Source organism: Dipodomys merriami, unplaced genomic scaffold (genome assembly GCF_024711535.1).
Source record: "Dipodomys merriami isolate MVZ:Mamm:240054 unplaced genomic scaffold, mDipMer1.0.p SCAF_13, whole genome shotgun sequence".
NCBI lineage: Eukaryota > Metazoa > Chordata > Mammalia > Rodentia > Heteromyidae > Dipodomys > Dipodomys merriami.
This window is the reverse complement of record NW_027202604.1, coordinates 13,088,668-13,115,160: the sequence shown is the minus strand read 5'-3', so window position 1 is coordinate 13,115,160 and position 26,493 is coordinate 13,088,668.

The window sequence follows — 26,493 nt, the reverse complement described above, 5'->3', positions numbered from 1 at the left end:
TAACATTTTCTCTTGAGATTAAGTTCTCGACCATTAACAATAAAGTGCAGAAGAGCAAAATATAACAAGAGGCTAATTGAGTTCCATCTCTGTGCACTTGAATTGCTGATGTAGACATTATTTAACTTCAGCTCTATTAGAAATGAAGTTTGCCTTGCTGTGGGCTAACATAGCAATGAAGGAATTCAAGTCTTGGAGTTTGGGGTGGATTTTGGGGCACTGAAAGGGGAAATAGAACCAGAAAAGGCCCAGAGATAATGCTCAATCCCTAAGCTTGCTGTGGGTGAAAGGACTATTATAACCAAATTATGGGCCACAGGCCCAACTCCAGGGCTATCTCTCCCATGCTGGGTCTGGCCACTTACCCCAACACACCAAATATAGAAACATAGAGTGGTCAAGGGCAGAGAGAGGACCAGGCGCAATGTAGGAAGAGGCTCCACTGCAGTCCATCTTCGGGGTACATGAACTTTAGATTGGATAGATGACAAACTGGGGTGGGAATTAGGATAGAATTAAATAGTTTCAGTCACACTGTGGCTAGGTCGGTCATTATCTCAGTTCTAGTTCTTCGAGGGGTTTCCAAGAGTGTTCTGGAGAAGCTGTTTCTACTGTCCTCACCGGAGAGGAGCAGTCTAGTTTCCATGAGACAATTCCTTCTGCTCCAGGGTGCAGCCTCATGATTCTAAGTAACTGTCCTCAGTTGTGGGGATTGGAAGGGGGGGTGTCCTATGTGGTGCTGTTGATCCTTTCCTTGGGGGTGGTTCCAGAACTTACTATGAAGATATTATCCATTGGTCTGGTCTTTCCCTGCACACCCAGGGTGGCTAGAGAAAGAACAAAGATGATAGAGAATGGGAGGCAGATGCCAAGTTTTCCTCCTGGTTTTAGTTACCCTTTGGACCTGCGCAGGCCTAAGTGAGGGATTGTGATTTTAGCAAAAGCAGCTTCCAAATTTCTTTCACACCATTGGCACACTGCTGAGTTCTTGTGCTCCGATATTGTTTATCTGGAGGACAGGATGTTTGGGGGCCAGATCCCCCTCTTCACTGGGGCTGGCCTGAACTGAGCTGAACTGGACAGATCTAAGATGGCTGCCAGAGGGATCAGCAGCCTCCAACTTCTTTCGAACCTAATTTTCATGCTACATTTTCCTGCATCTACCAGCTGCCATGACTAGATAGACCAGACCATCAAAGGAGGGAAAAGAGGTGGCACCTGAGTTCCAAGAAGTCTCAACTTCTCCACTCCAAGAAAACTGACAAAGCGATTCGGTGGGGAAGCTGCTGCTTCTCTGACCCCTGAACAAAGCTTGTTCCAAGAACACCCACAATCCGTTTCATTACTCATCCAGAACCTGGATGGATAAAAGATCCCTTTAGGATCTCACCCTCAGCCTAAAGGTGGGCCCAGCTACATCTGTAGCAATTTGATGTTCAAAGCTCTCAGCCGAGGCTGGCTGCATGCTGGGCTGAGCTGAAGGTGAAGGTAAGACATGATCTGGTGCTGGGCCCCACCACCTGAACGGAAAGTGCTGATAGCCGCTGGGCAGGTAGGCTGGTGGAGCCATGTCTAACTGTGGTTCAGATGGGAGCAAAGGAAGTGGTACCCAAGGGAGGAAGTCATCTTTGGGGTCTAGCTGGCATTACTCATTCTCACTCATAATCCAGTCATTCCTCAGATTGCAACCCACAGAAGACCCACCTTGCATTGCTGAAATAAGGATGTAGAAATAAATTGCAGGACACACAACAATGAAGTAGTGAGAGTTTGATCTTCTGAGGGAAAAACAAACAATTATGTTCTGTCTGGAAACGTTCCTACCTGATCTGAGTGCCCACACTCCCTACACCATGAGACACCATTTTACTCCCCCCCCCCCCCCCCCCGTTGGTCATGGGGCTGAACTCTGGGCCTGGGTGCTGTCCCTCAGCTCTTCAGCTCAAGGCAAGCACTCTACCACTTGAGCTACAGTGCCACTTCCAGTTTTCTGGTGGTTAATTGGAGATAAGCGTCTCACAGACATTCTTTCCTGGGCTGGCTTTGAACTGTGATCCTCAGATCTCAGCCTCCTGAGTAGCTAGGATTACTGGAGTGAGCCACTGGTGCCCAGCTACCATTTTACTCTTATGGGATGCCTCAACACAAAACACACATGTTTAGAATGTATTCCAATCCAGCTCACTCCTTCTATCACTCTTGATTTTTTCCAAGGAGGGTTTTGCTTGATGCCCAAGCCTGCCTGGACTGTGATATTTCTTTTTCTTTTTCTTTTTTTTTTTTTTGGGTCTGGTCGTGGGGTTTGAACTCTGGGCCTGGGCGCTGTCCCACAGCTCTTCAGCTCAAGGCTAGCGCTCTACCACTTGAGCCACAGCGCCACTTCCGGCTTTTTTCTTTTTGCTTATGTGGTGCTGAGGAATCGAACCCAGGGCCTCAGGCTTGCAAGGCAAGCGCTCTACCACTGAGCCACCTTCCCAGCCCCTCTTTTTACTTTTTTATGTTTTTTTTTTCTTGTAAAAATACTGTACAGAGGGGTTACAGTTACATGAGTATGGTAATGAGTACATTTCCTATCGAGCATTGTTACCTCCTCCTTTGTTTTTCTCCTACCATCTCTTTCCTCCCCACCTACCCAACTCCTCCCTCCCTTCTGCCAAGTTGTAAAGTTCGTTTTTCAACATAGTGTCTTGTACATCTCATTGTTACAATGGGTCAACCTGTATCCTTATTTCAGCATTTTATTATTTCCCTTCCCCTCACCAAATTAGAAAAATGCAGGGCACCAACATCAAATACAGTGAAAACAGAGGTTATACCATGGGGGAAGAACATTCAAGAGAAACAAAAAAATCCCATGGTATACTATAAATACATTAAAAACAAAAGCAAGAAAGGAAAAACTACTGTGTCCCTATCCTGGGGTTCATTTCACTTACCATCATCTTATATGGTCATATGTACATAGTTTTTGACCTTTTCTGCTTGTCTTAGACTTATACTAGTTATTGGAACTAGTTATATGGAACCTATGTTTCTTTGGGCCTGGCTTACTTCACTTAACATTATTTTTTCCAAGTCTTTCCATTTCCTAACGAATGGGGCAATGTCATTCTTTCTGATGGAGGCATAAAATTCCATTGTGTATATATAACACATTTTCTTGATCCATTTATCTACTGAGGGGCAGCTAGGTTAGTTCCATATCTTAGCTGGTAAATAATGTTGCAATAGACATAGTTGTGCTGGTAGCTGTAGTATAGCCTTTTTTGTGATCATTCGGGTAAATGCCCAAAAGTGGGATTGTTGGGTCATAGAGGAGCTCTATGTGGAGTCTTTTGAGGAACCTCCATAGTGCTTTCCAAAGTGGTTGAACAAGTTTACACTCCCACCAACAATGCAGTAAGGTTCCCTTCTGTCCACATCCCCTCCAGCATCTGTTGTTATTAGAGTTCTTGATTTTTGCCATTCTAACTGGGGTGAAATGGTATCTCAATGTTGTTTTGATTTGCATTTCTTTTATGGCTAGAGAAGTTGAGTATTTCTTCATGATGGACTGATATTTCTAACTCATGTTTCTCCATGTCACTGGACATTACAGACACATGTCATTGTGCTTATCCATTGTGTTTCCCTGGTAGTACAATGTGGTAGCTGAGATAGTAGGATTGCATCACCATGCCCTACCATTGGTTGACATGGAATCTTGCCAACTTTTAATACTCAGATTGGCCTCTAACTTTGATTCTCTCATCCAGCCCTCCTAAGCAGGCAGGGTTACAGGCTTAAACACAGCCCAAAAGCCACTCTCTTTAAGGACATATTACGTCAAATTTGTCTCCCTCCACCTATAATATTGCATGATTGTGAGACAGCATCTTCTACTAAGGACTTTTCTTTTCCTCTGGTCCCCTTCTAAGTTGATCACTGGTGACTGGCATGATGTCTAATACACAATTTTTTTTTTGTAATGAAAGGGCAGTAAGTCTATACATTCAATGTAGGGTATCTGCTAGAGGGAGGTGGTCACACAATACAATCAAATTTCCTAGAGAGGAATTTAAACAGCTCTTCTGAATTTTTAACTATTGAAATATATTATTTTTTGAGACTGATGTTTTAAATGGGATTTAAAAAGTTGGAGCTTCAGGCTGGGAATATGACTTAGTGGTAGAGTGCTTGCCTGGCATGCATAAGGCCCTGGGTTTGATTCCTTGGTACCCTATAAACAGAAGAAGCCAGAAGTGGTGCTGTAGCTCAAGTGGTAGAGTGCTAACCTTGAACTAAAGCAGCTTAGGAACAGTGCCTAAGCCCTGAGTTCAAGCCCCAGGACTGGCAAAAAAAAAAAAAAATTCAGCTTCAAAGCTGAAATTCTTGAAGCAATAAAGAACTTAATAAAGGCAGTCTTGCCGATGCAGAATAAAATAAAAGTGTTTCAAATGATTATTAGAGCATTCTTTTATGACTAGAACAATTTCTTACAGCATTCACACCTTCCCTAATGTATCTTGGAGGACTGAAGAGAATCAGACAACCATTTTATGTGATGATTTTATTCTGTAGGAACGATGGTACCATCTGGATCTTACTTCACAGGGAGTTTTTTTTTTTTAACCCTCAAGAAAACACAAATGAAAATGCTTTGCTCTTAATAAGAAAATGCTTCACATCAATTCAAAACATTATTTTAAATCCAGAAACATTTATGAAATGATATAAATTTACCGAGTGAATTCTAGATTGTACTCAGATTACCCAGGGAAAACATTTTTTTTTTTATCACTCATTCCTTAATAGGGCCCCAGCCCTGTTTCCATGCACTTTTGGGAGCTAGAAGTGAATAAGGTCAGTTTCCTGAGAGGAGGCAGCAGGCTGTGGGCGAGGAGAGGAAGCTGACCCCTCAGTCACCCATGTAGTCCACACCTGATGCTGCCCGAACCCCCTCCACGCCAGGCGAGGACATGGACAGCTCTTTCTAGTCTACATTTCTGCTTTGTCTTATTTATGATGCTTTAACCTACAGAAACAACTGCTGTTCCAGGCTTTTCTCCTTCCTCTACTTCTCTTTTTGAGAATCTAGTGAGGGGCCCCATTGTCTTCTTGAAACAGTTTAGGACAGAGAGACAGTGCTTTCCTGACTCTAAGACAGAAGCCTGTGTGGGGTTTGAGGCCCTGAACTTTTCTCTGAGTGTGGAGTGGGCTCCCCTCTGGGGGGATCCCTTGGCGTCGTCCTGATGGGGGAGGGATGACCCTTTTCCTGGACTCTCACACCTTCCTGGAAGCCCTAGGCTTCCCAGTCAGGCTGCACCATGCGTCTGGGCATGCCTGGCCAAGGCCTTGCACCCATCTGAGTTCTGAGGAGAGACAGGCCCTTCTTATTGACCCAACAGCATTTCCTTCTACCCTGAAACACCTGGCTCTCATCTGAGGGCTCCAGATTCTGCTTCTTGTAGCCTGTAACATGGTAACAGGCAACAAATTCACAAAAAAGAGACCTCTGTCTCTTTCTCAGATAAAGATCAGCCCCTTGCTCTGCATCTTCCGCAGGCTATAACATGCCTCCTTGGGCAGTTCCTAAAAGGAAGAAGATCTAAAAAGGCTGATATAGCTAGACACCCATGGCTCCCACCTGTAAGCTACTCAGAAGGCTGAGATCTGAGGATCATGTTTTACAGCCAGGCCAGGCAGGAAAGTCCATGAGATCCTTATCTTTAATCAATGCTGGAAGTGGAGCTGTGGCTCAAGTGGTAGAGCGCTAACCTTGAGCAGAAAAGCTCAAGGACAGTACCCAGGCTCTGAATTCAAACCCCAGGACTAGCGAGTGCGCGCGCGCACACACACACACACACACACACACACACACACACACACACACGCTGATGTTCCCTCAACAGAAATAGGAAAAATACCATTTTAAGATGTCTCCCTGGGTTTTGGCCTAGTGGGGAGTCACCAGTGATTCCAGGGGCTTTATCTAAAAGCCCAGGGAGGAGCAGGGAGAGTTGCCTCCAACCATAGCTCAGGAGACAGTTCCTGGAGCTGTTTCAGTGGGCTGCTGGGCCTGGCTTTATTTTGGCTTTGCCAAATTCTGGCTAGAGCTGGCATTAGTATTGCCAGCTCATTTATTATGCCCATAAAGCACAAATACTAGCAGTGATCACAGTGAATAACCATGGCAGATGTCAGCACTCGCGATGGGCCCAATGCCCGGCTACCTGTTCAACCTAAATTTTCTCATGCAACGCTTAAACTCATAGAGGTGGTTCGAATCCCTCACCAGGCAGGACATTGTGTCCAAATCCCAGGCGTGGCAAGGACTCAGCTCTACTGCTGCTGGCCTGGGCCCCGGGCCCTGGAGGACTGAGACTTGAAAGGCTGTGTCATGGCCAGGCTAGAGGTTGGGGCTCTCAGACAAGGATCACTTTTAGGAAGGTCCTGTGTCCAGAAAGATGGCGAAGCAGTGACCAGCCTCTTCAAGGCAGAGGCAAAGGGAGAGCTGTCACTCTCCCTCAGATATTAGAAACCACAAAATTGCAAGTTAGTACCAGGGTGAAGCAAGGTCTAGCTTTCGAAATCATGTCATATAGCCCGGCCCTGGCAGCTCAGGTCTATGATGCTAGCTATCCTGAAGGTTGACTTGGAGGCTTGGAGCTCCAGGCTAGCTGGGAAGAAAAGTCCACAGACCCCATCCCCTCAGAGGGAAGCTGGACATGGTAGCACATGCCTGTTACCCCTGAGACAAGGGGAACACAAAAGTAGGCATATTGTGGCTTAGGTACAAATAGATCTCCAGGGCAGACAGCAAGGCTCAAATGGTATCACACTAGCCTGGCAATGTGAAGCCCCAGTTCAAACTTCAGTACTGCCCCACCCCCCAAAAATCATACCATGACACAGAACCCTATTTCTCTGGAGTTTTCCCCTCCCTGGCATACCCACACACCAGGAGTAGCTTTCAACTTTCAAGGCTGAGATAGTCTGTCACATGGCTGCCTCCCTTCTGCCCAGAAGTAAGGCTCACTCCACCCCTGGGGTTCCATCTCCTCCTGTCTTGCCCTCCTTGGATTCTGCACGATGGAACCCATATTGCCTAGCTGTATACGACATCCTGAGTTTGGGCTCCAGCACTACACACACGCATGCGCGCGCACACAGAGTCATGAAAGCAAACAAAACAAAACCATAATTCTATCATCCCACCAAACATAACCATCAATTCCTGAAGAGCATCACATTTCCTTCAATTTCCAAGGAAGACTCCTCCCCCTTCACCTCCCCTCCCCCTCCAGTGTTTCTTTTGATATACTGGGATGGAACTCAGGACCCCCCTCCCCGAATCTGGCTTTGCTGATCTCAGCCCAGCTCTGCCCTTTCTTGGTCCCTCTCCCTTGCAAGTGGGGCACTCGGGGAGCTGGGTGGGTGATCCCAGGATCGCATTGTAAATTAAAGGCAGAGAAGGGCCTGGCATGTTGTAGCTGCCCTGTATGTGGGCACCTACCCAGCAGGCAGGATCCTTGAGGTCCTGGGTCCTGGGTCTCTGGGGAAGAAGTCTGGGACAGCTGTGATGTGGGCTCCTGAGACCTGAGAGCCCAGCCGTGTCCTGCCTGGAGTGACATTGCGCAAGTCCCACACTCTGGGTGCAGTTAACCCCAAGCTCCAGCTACAGTGTGCCGCTGCCTGCCCAGCGATGTTGGTGAGGGACTCCTTCTATGCAGAATTGGAGGGTGATGGTCTCCTGGCTTCTGGCCCCACTTGAATGACCACCATGTGGCTGATGCTTGGTGGCACTGGGCAGCCAGCATCCAGAGCTTGCCCCCTACCTGGCCTCAGCTCCCTCCCTCCTTGCTCCAGAGTCTGGGAGGAGAAATGAGCATTTCTCTTGCCTTGGTCTCAATAAAGGTGACATACAGGTAATATATTAAAAGACATAGTAGAAGCTTTAATCAATTAAAAAATAACCCCAAACAGAATATATTGGTTTTTGAACCAATCTGCTCTTCTTTTGATTGGAGGATTGAGTCCATTAATGATTAGGGTTATTACAGAGAGATGTGTCATGTTTCTCTCTCCCCCCACCTCTCTCTCACTGTCCTGGGGCTTGAACTCAGGCCTGGGTGCTGTCCTTGAGCTTCTTCTGCTCAAAGTTAGTGCTCTACCATCACAGCCACAGTGCTACTTCCAGCCCTTTCTGAGTGTTAATTGGAGATGAGAGTCTCATAGGCTTTCCTGCGTGGCTTGGCTCAAACCACAATCCTCAGATCTCATCCTCCTGAGTAGCTAGGTACAAGTGTGAGCCACTGGTGCCTGGTTAACGGTCTCCTTTTTGAAAAGAAGCCTAATACAAGTTGTCTGTTGACCCACTCAATTCATCCTGGTCACTGCTTGTTCTGGGAAAAGCTATTTTGTGAAAAAACTTTCCCATTAATTTTTTTTTATTGTGAAAATACTGTACAGAGTGGTTACAATTACATGGGCAAAATAATGAGTGCATTTCTTATCAAGCATTGTAGCCTCCTCCTTTGTTTCCCCTTCCCATCCCCTCCTCCACCCACCCTCCCACTCAACCCTTCTCCCCCCCCACCAAAGTTGTAAAGTTCGTTTTCGACATAACGACTTGTCTCATTGTTGCAATGGGTCCACCTGTATCCCTATTTAAACGATTTGTTTTTCCCTTCCCCTCCACAAATTATAACAACATCAAACACAGTGAAAGCAGGGGTTATACCATGGGGGAGGGACATACAAAGCAACAAAGAAATCATCTTATAAATGTGTTAGAACCAATCGCATGAAAGAAAAAAAACATTTGAATACATATCTTAGGGTTCATTTCCCTAACATCAACTTAACTGACCTTTTCTGCTTGACTCAGACAGATACTAGATATTGCAAATAAGGGAAACCATGGGACCTATGTTTCTTTGCACCTGGCTTACTTCACTTAATATAATTTTTTCCAAGTCTTTCCATTTCCTAACAAATGGGGCCATGTCATTCTTTCTGATGGAGGCATAGAATTCCATTGTGTATATATACCACATTTTCTTGATCCATTCATCTACTCAGGGGCATCTGGGTTGGTTCCATATCTTAGCTATGGTAAATAATGCTGCAATAAACATAGTCCCATTAATTTTAGTGGGACAAGTTTTGGTTCATTCTTTCTGGACTGACAATATGCAGGCAATTTTCATAGGTTGAAATCTCTATCGATAAAACAATGGGAATAACTTAAACAAGGAAGACAACAAGATAAAGGCAGCTACATCTAGTTTGTACATGAAATGTGTTATAACAAATGTGTTTTAAAGTCACTAAAAGAACAAGAGTAGTAGATGGAAGAAGGCTGGCAGGAGGAGGCATGCTTTGAAAGGTTCATTCTTCAACCTTTGATGTCAAAATAATTTTCTCCTCAAACTATGCTTTATCTACAGATAGCCAGGTAGTTCACACTTATAATCCTACACAGAAAAGCTTAGACCGAGGGGATAGCAATATGAAGCTGGCCTGGACAAAAGAAGTCTTTGAAACTCCATTTCCAGTTAACAAGCAAAAAGCTAGACTGGAGGTGTGGCTCAAGTGGTAGTCATCTGTGAACAAGTAAGCCACGCGAGATCCTGAGGCCTTGAATTCAAGCTGGTACACATTCATAAAATTATCTATAGATAAACATGACGAGGGAAATAGTGAGGCTGAGTACAAAAGTGTTGGAATAGTGTAAATACGACAGAGTGAGAGTTATAGAAAGAGTCCCGCATCTCTTCATTCTTTATGCCTGGCTCCTATTGGCTAGACATACTGAATTCCCGCAAACATGGCACCTGGTATGGTCCCTATGATATTCTTCTACAAAGTACTGTTGTGTCAACTAAATTGCTAAGAGTGTTGTCTGCCAGGATGCCAAAGTATCAGTCCTTGTAGCATACTTAGTGTACTTTGGGTAAAAACTATTGTACTGAAAGGGGGAGAAAATCCATTGTCTAAAGTGTGTTTGAGGATCCATGTTTTGAAAGGTTAGTTTGACAATCATTACGCAAGGCTAGTCTGCACCAAGCTGGTCTTCATTTTGGCCTTTCTATTTGCTGTCAATAACAACGCCCTTTTAGGCAAGTGCATACCTCTGGTGAACCAGCTAGAAGGCTAGGTTCCCAGAAAGCCCAAGGGAATGGTTGGCTGATGTGTTTTCATATGATAGCAACATATTATATGCTGATACATGTCTCTAACATATTAAAACATATGTGATTTATATGTCATGTATGTCATATAATAATGGTTTATTATATTTCAGTAACATATTAAAACATATAGGATACATTACTAGGTCTTCATATACCACAACATGAATGAATGTCCCCAAACATGTTGAGTGAAAGAAGCCAGATGAAACAGAATATATATTTTACTTAGCAGAAGTCTAGAACAGGTAAACCAATCCATTGTGACATAAATTGACTGCTCCCTAAGGGCTGGGGAGGGGGAAACTGATACCAAAGCAGCACAAAGGAATTTTCTGGATGAAATGTTCTACATCTTGTTGTGGTGTCCAGGGTTACACAGCTTGTAGAACTGTCAACATTCATCCAACTCAGCATCTAAGAAAAATTTAAAGGAAAAAAGAAAAGTTCAGGAGTTTCTTACATTGTTTGGAATGAACACGAGGGAATAAATAGGTTGGGGGATGATAGGACTGGGTTTGAATTCCAGTTCCACACTTCCCTGTCGCAGGACATGGACAAGTGAGTTCACTTTTCTTGGAATTGGTTTTTCTTATCTAGCCCAGTAGTGGCTCATAAGAGGCTGTGTACATTAAACGGGAGATGGTACACAAGCTCAAAGTATGTTTTATTCCTTTTCTTTCCCATGAGCCCACCTCCAGCCTGACCTCTCGAGACAGCCGCTCAGTTACATGTCTCAGTACTGAGCTTTAGTGCCATTAGCTCTCAGCATCTCTAGTTTAGTCCTTCCTGATCATCTTCAGTGGTTTTTCTGCAGGCTCCTCTACCCCAGGCTCCCTGACCACGGCTTCAAACCTGCGGTGCAGAGAGCCTTTCTCCTGGGAGGAATCCTCCTCTGTCCAGGCTTCATCAGATTCTCTCCTCCATGCTGCCCGGGGATTCCTGTGGCCCCTCATGCCTGACTGTGCCTCGCTCCTGCAGCTCAGTAGCACTGGACCTGAAGCTGGCACCTTTCTTTTGTTCTGTGCCTTGAAGTCCAGAACCTTCTTGACGCCCCTCCAGCCTTCAGTGGCTCCTCCCTGTCAGAACACTGCAGCTTTTTAACTTTTAATATATTTTCAAATTTTGTTCCAGTCCTGGGGCTTGAACTCAGGGCCTGGGTGCTGTCGTTGAGCTTTTTTGCTCAAGGTTAGCACTTTAGCATTTGAGCCACACATTCACTTCTGGTTTTTTAGTGGTTAATTGGAGATAAGAGTCCCAGGGACTTTCTTGCCCTGGCTGGCTTCAAACCATGATCTTTAGATCTCAGCCTCCTGAATAGTTAGGATTATAGGAGGTGTGAGCCACCAGTGCCTGGGGCACTCTAGTTTTTGATTTATTTGACTCTTGATTTTGCTCAACATATACAAACCTTTGTGTTTTTATTTTTGTTGTTTTGTGTTTTTGCCAGTTCTGGGGCTGTCCCTGAGCTTCTTTTGCTCAAGGCTAGCACTCTACCACAGTGTCACTTCCAGCCTTTTCTGTTTATGTGGTACTGAGGAATTGAAACCAGGGCTTCATACACTACCACTAAGCCACATTCCCAGCCCAACATATACAAATCTTAACTTGAATATTCAGTAGAGAAGTGATCCTTTAGGTGATACAGTTGGATTTGGACAGTGGCACTTGAAGCAGTGGTGAAAGCCTTAATTTCAACTCTTCCCCACAGATTCATTTATTTTACCAGAGTGTCTCCTGTCTTTTTCCTGTACTGGGGCTTAAACTTACGGCCTCAAGCCCTTGCTCAAGTTTTTTTTTTGCTCAAAGCTGGTGGCTCTTATACTTCAGTTGAACCTCTACTTCTTTGTCTCTCTGTCATTGTCTCTGTCTGTCTCTCTCTTCTGATTAATTGGAATAATACTCTGGCAGATTTGTCTTCTAGGAAAGCTTGGATCCATGACCTCAGATCTCAGCCTTCTGAGTAACTAGAATTATAGGAGCAAGTCACTGGCACACAGCGAACTGCTAGCTTTTGTAAATACTGGAAAGCCAGCTCATCTTTTGACAAAATAATCAAAGTGACATTGAGTTAGTGAAGTAGAAGGAGAAAGCTAACGTTATATCCTCGAGCCTCTTTTCATTGACTTAGGGGTGGGTGGTCTTTGGGCACATACAGGCATCCATTTCCTTAGCTCAGAGACAAGGAAATTGTTTTTGCCTCTTTGGTTATGCTGTCATTTCTGAAAAGCTCTATGTTATGAGCATATAGCTTTTTCTGAGGAATGTATTCACAGTGTGACATGGTCACTTGTCTTTATAGGAGAAAAAGGGCTTTTCTTTCCTCTCCAGCTTCTTCCACCTCCACGTTATTTGAGCATTGTCAAGTCTCCCTAACCTGACCCTTTAGATTTACCAGAAATAGGAAGAACATCATCCAGTGAAGTACTAGACTTTGAGGAAGTCCCATAGGAAGATACATGTATTTGGATTTTTTCCAAGACTACCGAAGCATGTGCACTATTTACTGTTAAAGTCTAAAGCTTGGATTTATTTCATATTTTACAATATTGAAAAGGTGGAACAACATTTGAGGATCATATCATTATTCAAATATTTCCAACCAGTATTAATAAACAGTATTATTAAATTGATTGGGCTCACAGAAGCAGTGAAGGAGGTGGAGCCTGGCTTTACACATTGCTTTGGCTCCTTAAAGTTGTGTTTGTGTGTCCTGGTTTCTTGGGAGCCTAGAAACCAATCTTCCCACCATCACTCTTACAGCTTTCTGGGCCTTGGTGAGTGAACTCCTGGTCTTTCTCTCTGGGGAACAAAGTAGCCTGGGGACTGCTCACAGCTGCAGAATGGGCGTGGCATACCCATGGCTTTGTCTGAGGAGACATGGTGTGGTGAGAGTAGACAGAAAGCCTGATAATGCTGCTGCCTTTGTAGGTGAAGACACTCAAGACACTCTGGTGAACTGTGTATTCCCCAGGTAGCCTGGTTTATGGAAAGAACACGTTGCTAGCCAGTCCTGGGGCTTGAACTCAGGGCCTGGGTGCTGTCCCCGAGCCTCTTTGTGCTCAAGGCTTGCACTCTACCACTTGAGCCACACCACCCTTTCCGGCTTTTTTTTTCCTGAATATTTATTGGAGATAATAGTCTCATGGACTTTTCTGCCTGGGCTGGCTTTGGAACTGCGATCCTCAGATCTCAGCCTCCTGAATAGCTAGGATTACAGGCGTGAGGCACTGGCACCCAGCTCTTCTTGACAAAAACTTAACTGCCAGCTTTGACAATGCCTCTGACTAGAAATTTCCAGTGACTCCTCTGGGAAAAGTAGAAGCTTCTGAGAACAAATCCTCCAAGAATTATGGGATAATATGCCTGATTCACTTCAGCCTCCTGAGGTTGAATGGTCTCACCTAGGGCAGGAAGGGGTTGTGCTGCCCAGTTAACTTTGTGTATTTCATCTTTCCTAGAATCCTTTAATTGCTTTATTAATTTCAGTCCTGACCAGTGTAAAGCCACTCAATTATCGCAGCCTATAGAACCCAGCTGCCCTTCATGAGTATGCCCAAGTAGAAATTGGTGTTGCATATTTAAACTTGGCAGTGTATTAATCCCAATGGGAACATCCCATAATATTTTGGTGTCCTCCTTGCCAAATAAATAGATGGACCTCACACATTTCAACTTTGAACTCTTGATGACAGGGCTCAGGTTGACAAACTGGCTTCTTACTAATCCAACGTGAGTGAGGTCAGGTGTGTGTAGAGAGGATTAGAGTGGAGGGACTGGATGACATTAGCAAGAGCGGCAGGCCAAGAAGAAGCCAGGTTCATGCTTCACTGAATCATTCTTTTACCATGAGTGACTATGCTGACTGTAAATCACTTCTATCTCTACAGGAAAGCCAGCTCCCTCACTGAGGTGACATTGAGTTAGACAAGTCCAAGTTCTTCTTTATCTTGAAGGTAATAAAACCTTCATTCCCCTAAAGTTATATCTTTAATCTTATGATATATAAATCTTTGGCAGTTGTTTTTGACAAGTGTTATCTTCAAACAAATAAATCAATATTCCAAGAATGACCAGATTTTAAGCCACACATGGTGGCCCACACCTGTAATCAGAGTAGTCAGGAGGCTGAGGCAAGAGGATCACAAGTTCAAGGCCAGTTTGATCACCTTACAGAGGGAGACTCTGTCTCAAAAACAAAAAAACAAACAAGAGAGAGAGAATGAAATGACCTTATGAATGTCTCTATTTCCTCATTGTCACCTAGGACAGACCCATAAATACTTGGTAAATGTCTCTTCCTGCTTTCACAGTGTCAAAGCCTGTTCTCACAGTCTCTATAGGTCCTCACAGCATGCCCACTTCTGGCTTTTTGGTGGTAAGTGGGAGACAAGAGTCTCATGAACTTTCCTGCTTGTGCTGACTTCAAACCTCCATTCTCAGATCTCAGCCTCCTGACTAGGACTGCAGGTGTGAGCCACCAATGCCCTGTTCCTGATTCATTATAACTGAACTCTGGATGGCAATGTTTCCTTCTAGAGACGTGAACATGGAATGACAGCAGCTAAAACACACAGAGGAGACATGCTGTAACATAAGCATCCTTAGGTGACTTTGTTGTTGTGAACACTACGTGGGAAGGAAGAACCTATAGCCGAGGCTAGAAACCTGTACCCAGTGGCATTTGTGAATCTAAGCCACCAAAACCACAAACAGGAGGAAGGCAAGGGGGATTTTTTTCACCTTCATTGTAATCTCAAAGAGACCATGGCCAACCACCCATGGTTGCCTGGAACATCTGCTATACAGTGGGGACTTTATCTAAACAAGTCTATCAGAGTTAGATAACTTAAGGAACAGTTTCTCAGTCCCTACTGATCCACTGTTTCTACTTGGCCTCCTCCTTCTCTCATGTTCTCTTTCTTCCCTTCCCTTTCTTTTCCTCCCTCCTTCTCTTCCTCCCTTTTGGTTTCTCTAATTCTTTATTAGTTTTTATTGCCTAATCCTCCTGTGAGAAGGAAAACATGTGAAGATTAACAATCACACTTTTTTTTTTGAGCACTTAGTCCTCATTTCAAGTAACAAAGATTTGTGGCAGATTATCTTTGGGAAGATCTTTTGCAAATTTTTCTCCTAAAAAAAAAACCCACTATAATTCTTTCACAGATCATGTCTTAGTACACAAGGCAGACAAATTTTCAGACACTCCAAGCTGCAGTTCCATTTCAGAAGTAGGTAAAATACGCGGCGTTCCCCTTCATACGTTGCACACCTTCCTGCTGAAGCTAGTCGGCTTCCCCCTCCTATGCAAAATCACTGTCTTGGTAACAATTTTGACACATTATTCTGCAGCAGTCAAAGAAAACAGTCATTCAGGATGGACCAATGATTGTCATTTATCAACTGGACCACTTATTTATTTTTTGTTGGTTGTAGGGCCTGAACTCTGGGCCTGGGCGCTGTCCCTCAGCTCTTCAGCTCAAGGCTAGCGCTCTACCACTTGAGCCACAGCACCACTTCCCACTTTTTCTGCTTATGTGGTAACAAACCCAGGTCCTCATGCATGCAAGGCAAGCACTCTACCACTGAGCCACCTTCCCAGCCCACTTATTCTTTTTTTAAAAACAATGTAAATAATTCTGAGATTGGACTTTAATTTCGTAAGAAAGCAGAACATATATAATGGTAATTTTTTTTTTAAAAAGGGCAACCCTATTAAGTATCATCCAAATCACAATCACATTGAGAAAAGATTAAAACAATATTTGGGTCATGTGTGTACACACACACACACATACACACACATGCAAAATGAATAGTGTGTGCTAAGTGTCTGTGGTGAAGCTGTGCAGTCACATGAACAATACAAGTCATGGCCTGAACAAAAGACAAACTTAACACTGCCTCCAATGAGCTTTGCTTGAGCATCTACTTTTAAGCAAAGTGAATTTTCCCTTTCTTCATTTAGCCACTGCTGCTGCAACAGTGTACCCCGGCTAGCTTACCTCATTTTCTTTCTTCTCTCTTCCTCTTTTACTTAGATTTTCACCCTTTATGGTTCTGGGTTAAGAACGCAGGATGTGCAGGGCAGCCCCAAGCATTACTATTTGTTTGTAAAGGAGACTGTTTGATGTATCTATGAGGTGGTATGTTCTCTGGGGGAGCATCTTGCCCCCTCTCTGCCCCCCCCAGCATGGTAGATGAGTGCTCTACCATGAGCTACACCTCCAACCAAGTGGGTGTTTTTATTTCTGGTCTATAAAGGTCTCCTGGGTGAGCAAGGTTCTAAGCCATGTCCTGATTTGTTGGATTCCCTGTGGATCTCTTGTCATTGCTTCCTTTTGGTGGGGGGAAACCATGTCACTCAGTCCTGGATCCATTTCCACTTGGGGACAGAAGGTATAGTATTTGACACATGGTGACCTTTGGCTTACCTCTGTGGTGCCCTACAGCTGTGCATTCTGTAGGGAGGCCACCAGTGCAGCTGAGTGAATGAGATAAGCCTGCAGAGGAGGGGGGAGAGGGAGGGAGGGAAGAGGGGGAAGGAGGATGAGAGGGGAGGAAAGGGAGAAAGAGGGAGAGGGGTGTGAGGGAAAGAGACACACAGAGATAGAGAGACAGAGTCAGAGAGACTAAGAGGGAGGGAGGGAGAGATGGACAGAGAATACTTCATGCTTGTCTGGTTTGCAGGCTGTGGAACTCTGGGAGGTTCAGTTTACCGGGACTTTATTCTGAAGCCTGGATTTTTCTTGAAAGCACCAGTTCTGCCTTATGAGGGCAACTCAAGTGAATCCACAAGCACAAGGAAAAGGAAAGTGATATTTCAATTTAGCCAGCCGGAAACACAACCATACACATGGCATGTGCCTGCCATTCTGGCATTCATAAAGCCTTATCAATGACTAATCTTATGGAAGAGAAATGTGTTCTGCCCATACTGGCTGGGAAGTGAACAAACATCCCCCCCCCCCAATTCAGCTCTTGAAATGCCAGGAAAATCCTTCTATGGGGGCTGCCTGGGGCAGGGAGAGGAGAACCAAAGAAAAGTGCTGGTAAGCAGCAGCAGCAGCAGCAGCAGCAGCAGCAGCAGCGGCGGCGGGCCACAGTGCAGACCTGGCTGGCTCCCAGCTGTGTGGCCTTGTGCTGCTCTTTTCCTCCTGCTTTGTTCCCGACTAGAGTTCGCTGTTCACTTGAGGCTGAGTGTGCCTCAGGTTCAAGGGTTTCGGATACAGAGACTCAGGTTGGCAGTTTGTAAATTGAAGTCTGGGAAGTGATATGCATAGATGCATAGGGCCCTCCCACCAGGCTGAGATCCAGCTGTGCTCTGGAGAGCAACTACAGGAGCTGGGACCCATTCAAACACCTACATTCAGCTTCCTTGTCTTTATGGTGATAGCAGCACACTGCACACAGCTCCGGGGATTCAGAAAGAATTAGATGAAATCACACATATACCATTCCTACCTGTTAAGAGGAGGTAGTATTTGAGGTCCTGGGTACAGTGGAGGGAGGAGGTGAATATTGTGGGAAGGGCATAATTGCAGAAATAAACACAGAATCTTGTCCTGGCATTCCTTAATCACAAAATGAAAATAAAAGAGCCAGCAAAGGAGATAAAATTTTTCACCACAGAAATCTATTTTTATTGCTCAATGGCATGAGATTTTTCACAGCTTTCAAGAACCTCAAGCTTTTTATGTAATACCACAAGAATTTGCCTCCCAATCAGAGGGCCAAGTTTTTGTTTTGAATTGGCAGATTAAAATGATGTCACCGACTTGAAAAACCTCCACCCTCAGTAACTCCCATCCCCACCCAATAATACACTGCCCAGGGTGTCTTATTACTGTTACTAAAACAAAATGCGTTGAGAACTTTAAAGTGTGAGCTGAGCCCACGTGTACCAATCTGTACAAGTGATTTCCAGCTAAGCTGTGTGTGTGTGTGGGGGGGAGGGGTGTAGGGAGGGGAGCCTGAGGGGAGGTTGACAAGGTCATGCTTCCTAGCTGGGTGAACTGGGGCAGATGACATAACATGCTTCCTCTCCCTCAAACTGGGAAATGACTGTCTAATCACAGGCTTAAACAATCACCTGGCCAGGCCAACAGGGGATTCTTTCTTTGTCAGTCACTGGGCCTGAACTCTGGGCCTGGGCACTGTCCCTCAGATCTTCAGCTCAAGGCCAGCGCTCTACCACTTGAGCCACAGCATCACTTCCGGCTTTTTCTGTTTATGTGGTGCTGAGGAATCAAACCCAGGGCCTCATGCATTCGAGGCAAGCGCTCTACCACTGAGCCACCTTCCCAGCCCCCACCATGGGATTCTTCTCTCTGGTTCTTCTCATGGCTAGCCTAGCTTTCACCTGACATTCAGACTACAGATTCCCTCCACCATCAACAGTGGCAAATGGAAACACTGGTGCCTTCATCCAAGCTGTACCACACCCAACTCATTGGAGAGCAAGTCCTCTAATTCAGTGCCCAGAGATTGTTCTGGCAACAGTTACTTACCTGCTCAAGCTGTAAAAGCCTAGCCACACAGGGCCACATGTCCACACCAGACAGCCCTTAGGTAACCAGCTGCCCCTCCTCCCATTCTTCGCCACTGGACTGCACTACCAGGATGGATTTCAGGGTCCTTGAGCAGCTTCTTGAAATCTTAGATTGCCTCCAGCTTTCCTTTGCAAATCAACAGAGCCTGCAGCATGTGGACCAGCCCACATCCTCCTCCAGCTGTCGGGGAGGTTACCGACCGCTCCTGGCTCTGGCGGGTCCTCTCAAGACTTCATTCCAGCATCTTTCCAGCTGCAATGTGCCTACAGTGAGTGGCGGCTCGTGCTGGGAAAACGAGGTCCGATTGCACAGGTGTGGCCAGCGGCCTGAGAGTGTATTTCTGACAAGCTCGGCGGCATTATTTCTTCAGTAGCAAGCCACTTTCTCAGCCCTCTTCTTTACTGAGATATTTTCAGTCACAAATAGGCTCTAGTACCTTCCATTTAAAAACCATTCCTCCAATTACACATGTCTCTTTCAAACATCCCTCCATCTTGTCTTCCTTGAAAATAATACTTACTGAATTTTCTCCTTCGGCTTCCCCCTACCCCCTCCTAATCTCACCACTTGGTTAGGTCTTTATATTTTAGGTCTTTATACTTTCCTTCTGATTACGAGTAGAACACATCCATTGTAAAAACAAAATAAAATTGAACTTTACCAAAATGTGACACACAGAAAATAAAAACTCTTCTCTTCCTTTGTATAAGGCTCATTTTTGATATAGTTTTGCTCTAAAATTTCTAAATAGTTACATAGGGAAACAAAGTAGGTAACACACACCTGTGTATTCAAGCACATGGACTGTGCAAACATTCCCCTTATTTACTGGCTGTATCTCTGTGAGAAGGCCTCTGGTAGGTAGGAAACTGAGTCATGAGGGCACTTAGCTACCAGATGATTGGGGTTCAGTCAGTCCAGACACAAATATCCATGAGACTCCATCTCCAAAAACAACCAGCAAAAAGCCAGGTGGAAGGTATGGTTCAAGTGGTAGAACACCAGCTGAGCAAGTGACCTGAACAAATGTGAGGCCTTGAGTTCAATCCCAGATAGAAGCAAACAATCAATTAAACAAATAAACAGTTCTAAATTTTACCCTTACCCTAGTTTAAAAAAAATAATAAAGAGCAGAAAGCAAACTCAACGACCAGATCAACTTTAATGGACAGTTGAAGAGGGATGCCATGGTGACCAGAGGAGACTCAGGAGACACAAGGAGTAGTGGAGTCAGGGGTGGAGGGACTCAAGTAGGGTCACAGGTAGCTAGAGAGCTGAAGAGAGTTTTGGGACATGAGTTTGAGTTTGTGGTAGTGGCCTGGTTCAGGACCTATAGTAATGATTTGCCCAGATGTGGCCTACTCAGAGGAACACAGGTATCCTGTCACCTGAGGGTGGGGGGCGGGGGAGAGTTGGTAGTCAATGGGCCATGCCATGGGAGCAACAATGAGTTATGAGAACAAAGCAAATTCCCATCAGTAGAGGCATAACAACTTGTGGCTTTATTCTCCTGGTGTTTGTTCTGAAGACCACCATCGCCATGAAGATGGTGTGTACATTTCTGGAAAGCAGAGGCTGCTGCATAGTGGACTGGAGAAGGCAACATAGACTTCTCCTCCCACAGGAAAGCCGGTGGGACGTCCGGGTGTGCAGGGAGCAGGCGCTCTACCTCCTTAAGGTCCAACGCAGCACCTCAGGCCCAGTGTTTCAGCAGCTGGGATGGGGTGGAGAGTGGGGGAGGGGATAACTGTAGTGGATCTCACCTCTGGTTTTCCTTTGGGTGCATTTTAGTGCATACCTATTTCTGCTATCAACTCCATCAGCTGGCAGTGTCTCTGTCCTCTCAGAACTCAACGGAACATTTTATCTACAAAACAATCATGACTGTTTTTTTTTTTTGCCACCAGGAGCATAGATATATTTATTATTTTAAAAATATTTATGCAGCTTAGTGGTACAGTACTTGCATAATTGGCACGTGTGAGGTGCTAGGTTTGATCTGATTCCCAGCATCCCATTCCTCAAAGTTAGAATGTGTTAAATATCATCTCTGCACATTTTGGGCAGAAGTACTGCAAGGCATGGGTGGGGCTTCTTTGTCATTTGTGTGGGCTTCCAGGACGGCCATATTCCTTCCTTTCCAAGCTCATACGCTTCTTGTCATCCTGCTTCCAGTCCTATGCTGAGCTTTCCTGACCAGCGCATCCAGCGGCCAGTGTTCTACATGCATGTGTTCAGACCCTTCAATCCCACCCGGCAGGCTAAGAACTGAACTTATTGCTATGTGTTCTTGAGTGTTACCCTCGTCAACGTGATAAATGGGCTCATCCAGACCACAGGGAAGAAGGTAGTGGAAACTGAGTAGCTCCCTTTGCAGGTAAGTTCTAGAATTTGCTCCCATCATATGGCAATGCCTGGCTACAAGGAAGTGCATCAGATACTTATCTTTGTGTAGCTAATGCCTTTAAACTCAGTGGCTGAAATCAATAGCCCTCACTACTGCTAACAAGTGCAAGAATCAGGTGGCCAGTTTACCCAGCTGTGGCTAGGCAGACATACTCCAATGTCACCTACCACACCCTGGACATTGGCTCCTCACACTTGGGGATTGGTTGGTCCACGATCCTCTTGGTTCTTCTCCACACAGCCATGCATCTTCTAGCAGGATGGTGTGGTGTTTTCTCTCAATGTGGGGGACCACAGTTGGAGATTAAGAAAGTTCTGGAAGCCAAGGCTGGCAGAACAGGTCACCAGTAGTCCAACCCAAGGGTGGGGAAAAGACTACTCTTACTCATGGGAGAAACTGACAAGGATGTGGGCATTAGGAAGAAGTGAGAATTGGGATTATTTAGTAAGCAGTCTATCACAGAGGGTACTGAGATTTAGTTCCTAGCTGGGTGGCCATAGGCTTAGTTACAACTCCAACAATTCTACTTGTAAACAAAGAACAGGAACATAGATACTAGGGATTATTTATCAATTGTCTCAGGACTTATAGCTCCTTAAACATTTTCTCTAAATGAAAGGTACCCTTGCAATCTCTTGCCATAAATGGTAACATTACCACTGATAGAATTACATTTTTCTTAGCTAGTGTGTATTTTCATTTTCCATTAATGCTGACTTACAAAATTACTCCTTGACCTCCCAATTCACAAAACAAGTTAGTTAAAAATTGCCTTCAAGTACTTTTTTTAGGCGGGGGATATTTTGTAGTATTTTAACGTGTATCACACTAATTTTTATAAAAGTTAATTTGTTCTCACATTCAACTATAAAAAAATTCATGTAGTAAATACACATTACCAATTCCTCAAACTCCAGCAGCCCAAATCTGGACTGATGAGTACATCCTGGTATTTTATTACCCACTACTAAGAACATATGGGAATGTGGGGAATTCTTTAATGTGGACATATGTTTTACATCTAAGGAAAAAATGTGTAGTCATGCTTGAATTAAATTTCCTCCTATATTGCTAAAGCAAATGGGGGTCTCTGAGGGCTTCATGCCAGCTTCTGGAGTTTTTCATGCTTCTAGGAACTGTTCATAAGCTGCCCTGAGTTTTCAGATCAGCACGTGAGGGCTGTTTGGTGGTGAAGAAAGCCTGCAAGTTGGAGATGACAGCTGTCAGAGTTCATACTGGTGACCATCTCCATTTACTTCTTTGTCTGACAGGAGTTTCAAGCTAGAGAATGAGCAGACAATGAAAAATATTATCATCTTGCTTGTTGGCAATTTTAGTCCAGAGGTGATTGTCCTTGGACTGTGACCTCTTGATACCCTGATGTTCCTCACGGTGGAGATGAACAATTCTTTGCTGTTTCTCACCTGCTTAGAGGCACCAAGGATACAGCATCAGCTGCTTTTCTGTTGCTGGGCTTGACCCAATTGCTCAGGAGGTCTATATGGCTTCTAATACAGGATGTGCTTAACATAGTAAACTCTAACCTCTCATCTAATTAAAAAAAAAGAAGATGAGAGAAAACTGTTGAGCAGAGGAGGGGATAATCTGAAAGTGGAATTAGATGTGTTTCATGGCTCCAAAGGTTGCCTAGGTTAGTGAGCAAGATTTTTTTCTGTAATCAGTGCCATGAGTCTGGGTGTTCTAGAGGAGTTTGGGTTGGCCCCCATCTTGACTATGTGGGTTTATAAGGAGGTAAGAGAGACCAATGTTTACAGTACCACTCCCATTTTCTGTGTGGTTCTCATGAGTAAGAGGGTTTGAAAACTCAGGAAGGTTTCTTTTAAAAAAGCTTCTCAAAAGAGCATCCATTCACAGAAAATCATCTATTCACAGAGAGGCATACCCATGGTAAGTCTTGTTTAATAGTAGGTTTAAGCCCCTCATTGACCTTTAGAATCTGGGAATGAGCCAGGTGTGGTGATGCCTGTAATACCAGCACTTGGGAGGCTAGGCAGGAAAACTGAGAGGCCAGCCTGAGCTATGTAGTGAGACTCTGTGTCTACAAATGAACAAAGAACCAGGGCATGAGTGAAAAGGCTAAATGCTGAGAGCCATAGTCATGGAGGAATGCCGGGTGGGAACCTGCTGGAGGATGCAGTGCAGAAGCTCTGGAGAAACGCTTCACATTCAAAGCCTGACACAAACCTTGGCAGGGCCTATTTTTTGAATAAGAAGCAGTGATTAATTCTGCCACTGTGTTTCTCAGTGGATTCCTGGGAAAAACAAAAAGTTATGTTCATTGCAGTTTGTTGACAAATTAAGGTCATGACTTTATGAAAGATTTAAGATCAATAAATATCTCAAATTACTTTTTATTTTTGGAGGGGAGGCTTGAACTCAGGGCCTGGCCACTGTCCTGAGCTTCTTTTGTTCAAGGCTAGCTCTCTACCACTTGAGCCACACAGCCACTTCTGGCCTTTTCAGTGTATGTGGTACTGAGGAATTGAACCCAGGGCTTCATGCATGCTAGGCAAGCACTCTACCACTAAGCTCCATTCCCAGCCCTCAAACGAGTTTTACCATGACCTGTAGTCTTGTGTCAGTCAAGGATCTGCCAACATTTTACTTAACTCAAAACTACAAAATACTAATAACTAGGAATAACTAGGAATATTTGGTGTAGAAAGCAGTAATATTAGGGTCCAAAATCACTCCTGAATTTAGAAATGTTATCCCCCTAATTTTTAGAACAAGTACTCAAGCTTTCTAAGTGTCAAACTATTTCTAAATCTTATTTTACAAGCATTTTTGAAAACCTGGTGGTTGCTGTGATTATGAATTTCAAGTAAAATTATCATTTTATCTTGGATCTAGGCTTTATAGGCTCTCTAGAAGTTTGTTGTCTCTCTCTGGAATTTCACTAGCTTTTGCATTTTGGGGCAGGGTACATCATTTGTCATAGAGCATTTATAGTTCATAAAGACAGAGAAGTTTTGCAGCCTCTTCATAATACTACAGATTGGCGTAAAACACAAAATGCCTCATAGTAAGGCAAACACATTTGTTTCAGGCTTTCATGCTAGAATTTCACTCTCTGGTTCCTAAATAATATACATATTTAAATAACCCGAAGGCTAACAGATGTGGAGTGAAATATATTTGAAAAACGATTTAAAATATGTGCCCAAAGGACTTAATCCCCACCCTCTACTGTTTTAGACACTTTAAACATCTGTTGGTATATAGAATGCCAGGTATCAGCCAGTTCTCTAGAGCCACCAGGCAGTACCAAAGCAAAGATTAAAACCTATCATAGCCCAGCAAGGTCTTTATACAGATTCTAGAAGAGATCATTTGGAGTCTTTAACTTCTAGTTACTGCATGGAGAACAGGATATGTCTCTCTCCTCCATTTCTTTCACTAACCCTGTTATATTAAAATAAATCCTTGTTAAAACTTAAAAATAAAAGAGAGCATGACATTCATATTCCTAGGAACAGTAACACATTCTTTTTTGGACTTGCCACTTAAAAAAACAAAGCAAACTACATTTAAATATTGTCCATAAAAGTTGATGTTAGTATCCTGAGTCTGTTATAATTGGTTAAAAGTTAAAAAAAAAGCTGACAAAATTTTATTTTATAGAGGTTAAATGCTTTTAGGGATGGTTTAAAAACTAAGCAAAAATAACTTTTGTGAAGAAATAGTCTATAATCTATAAAACATTCTGATAATTAAAATATTAATCTTATACTAATAATTAAAATATTAATCTTATACTAATTGCATGCATTTCATGTGGTTTTTATCAGGGTCTGGAAAACACACCCAGGAGTGAAATCTGCCCACTGCTGCTTTATTTCTTTTTTAATTTTGTCGATTGTGGGGCCTGAACTCAGCTCTTCAGCTCAAGGCAAGTGCTCTACCACTTGAGTCACAGTGCCACTTCTGGCTTTTTCTGCTTATGTGGTGCTAAGTTATCAAACCCAGGGCCTTATGCCTGCAAGGCAAGCATTCTACCACTGAGCCACCTTCCCAGCCCTGCTTTGGTAATGTTTTACTGGAACAGACTTATGGCACTTATTTATGTACTGTGTGATCCCTTTTGTTACATAATTATAGAATTGACTAACTTCAACAGAGACCACAGAATTCTGATATGCTGGAATCCATTTTCAAATAAAAGAAATGGGAAAATCACTATAAAAAAAATTCCCCCAGGCACTTCTGGTTTAAATCTAGCGTATATTTTCTTTAGGATTCCTTTATTTATGTGTGTGCAGGTGTTGTATTGGTCTTGAGGCTTCAACTCATAGCCTGGGCTTGTCCCTGAGCTTCTTTCATTCAAGGCTAGTGCTCTACCACTTGCACCACAGCTTCACTTCTGCCTCTCTGGTGATAAGCTGGACATAGAGTCTCATGGACTTGCCCAAACTGGCTTCGCACCACTATCTTCAGATCTCAGCCTAATTAGTAGCTAGGATTACAAATGTGAGGCACTGGTGCTTGGCTTAGAGGATTCATTATTTAACCCCTTAAAATCAACAAAACTTCATTTCTTAAAGCAGATATTTAAGATGTGAAATATTCCAAAATGAATGATTTACAAATGTAAGTCATTAATAGGATTACTTAGTAGTTACTTAATTGGAGTTCAAATTGTAGGGTGGGCTTCCTGATGGTGTCAGATGTTTCCAGTACGCTAAGAACCCAAAGAGTCTGACCATGCATTAGCAAGCTGTCTGTTTCCTCCACTCCAATGCCTGCACAAAGAAGCTGTCTGATGATCAAGCCAGGCAGATACCCTGTTATAGAATAGGACATCATGACTGGTACAGATGCATTTGTTTCTGTCACCAAAATCAGTGAGCTTAGTGGCTAGAGTCTGTTACCCTAGCCTCTTCAAATATAGAGACTTGGAAAGGTGGAGATTGTGGGATCGTGGCTGAAGGAAGCCCAGCCCAGGCCAAAAAAGAAAAGAAAAAAACAAAACAAAACAGAAAAGTTAGTGAGACTCTGTCCTCTGTCCAATCAGTGGTTGGGTATAGTGGCAGATGCCTCTCATCCCAACCTTCCCAAGCTACAGTGGGGAGAAGCACAATGGCTGGGGGCAGTTGTATACACCTCTCATCTCAGCAGAACAGGTAAGCATAATAAAAGATTGACATTTACCATTTGGGGCATAAAATAAGACTTTGTCTCAAAAATAACCAGTTAAAAAGGAGTTAGAGGTAGAGTTCCTGCTTAGCAAGCAAAAAGGCCTGAGTTCAAATCCCAGTACCATTCTCCACACCCACAAAACATATGACAATCACTATGAAAATTTTAAGAGGAAAAAGGAGAAACAAGCATGCAAGTG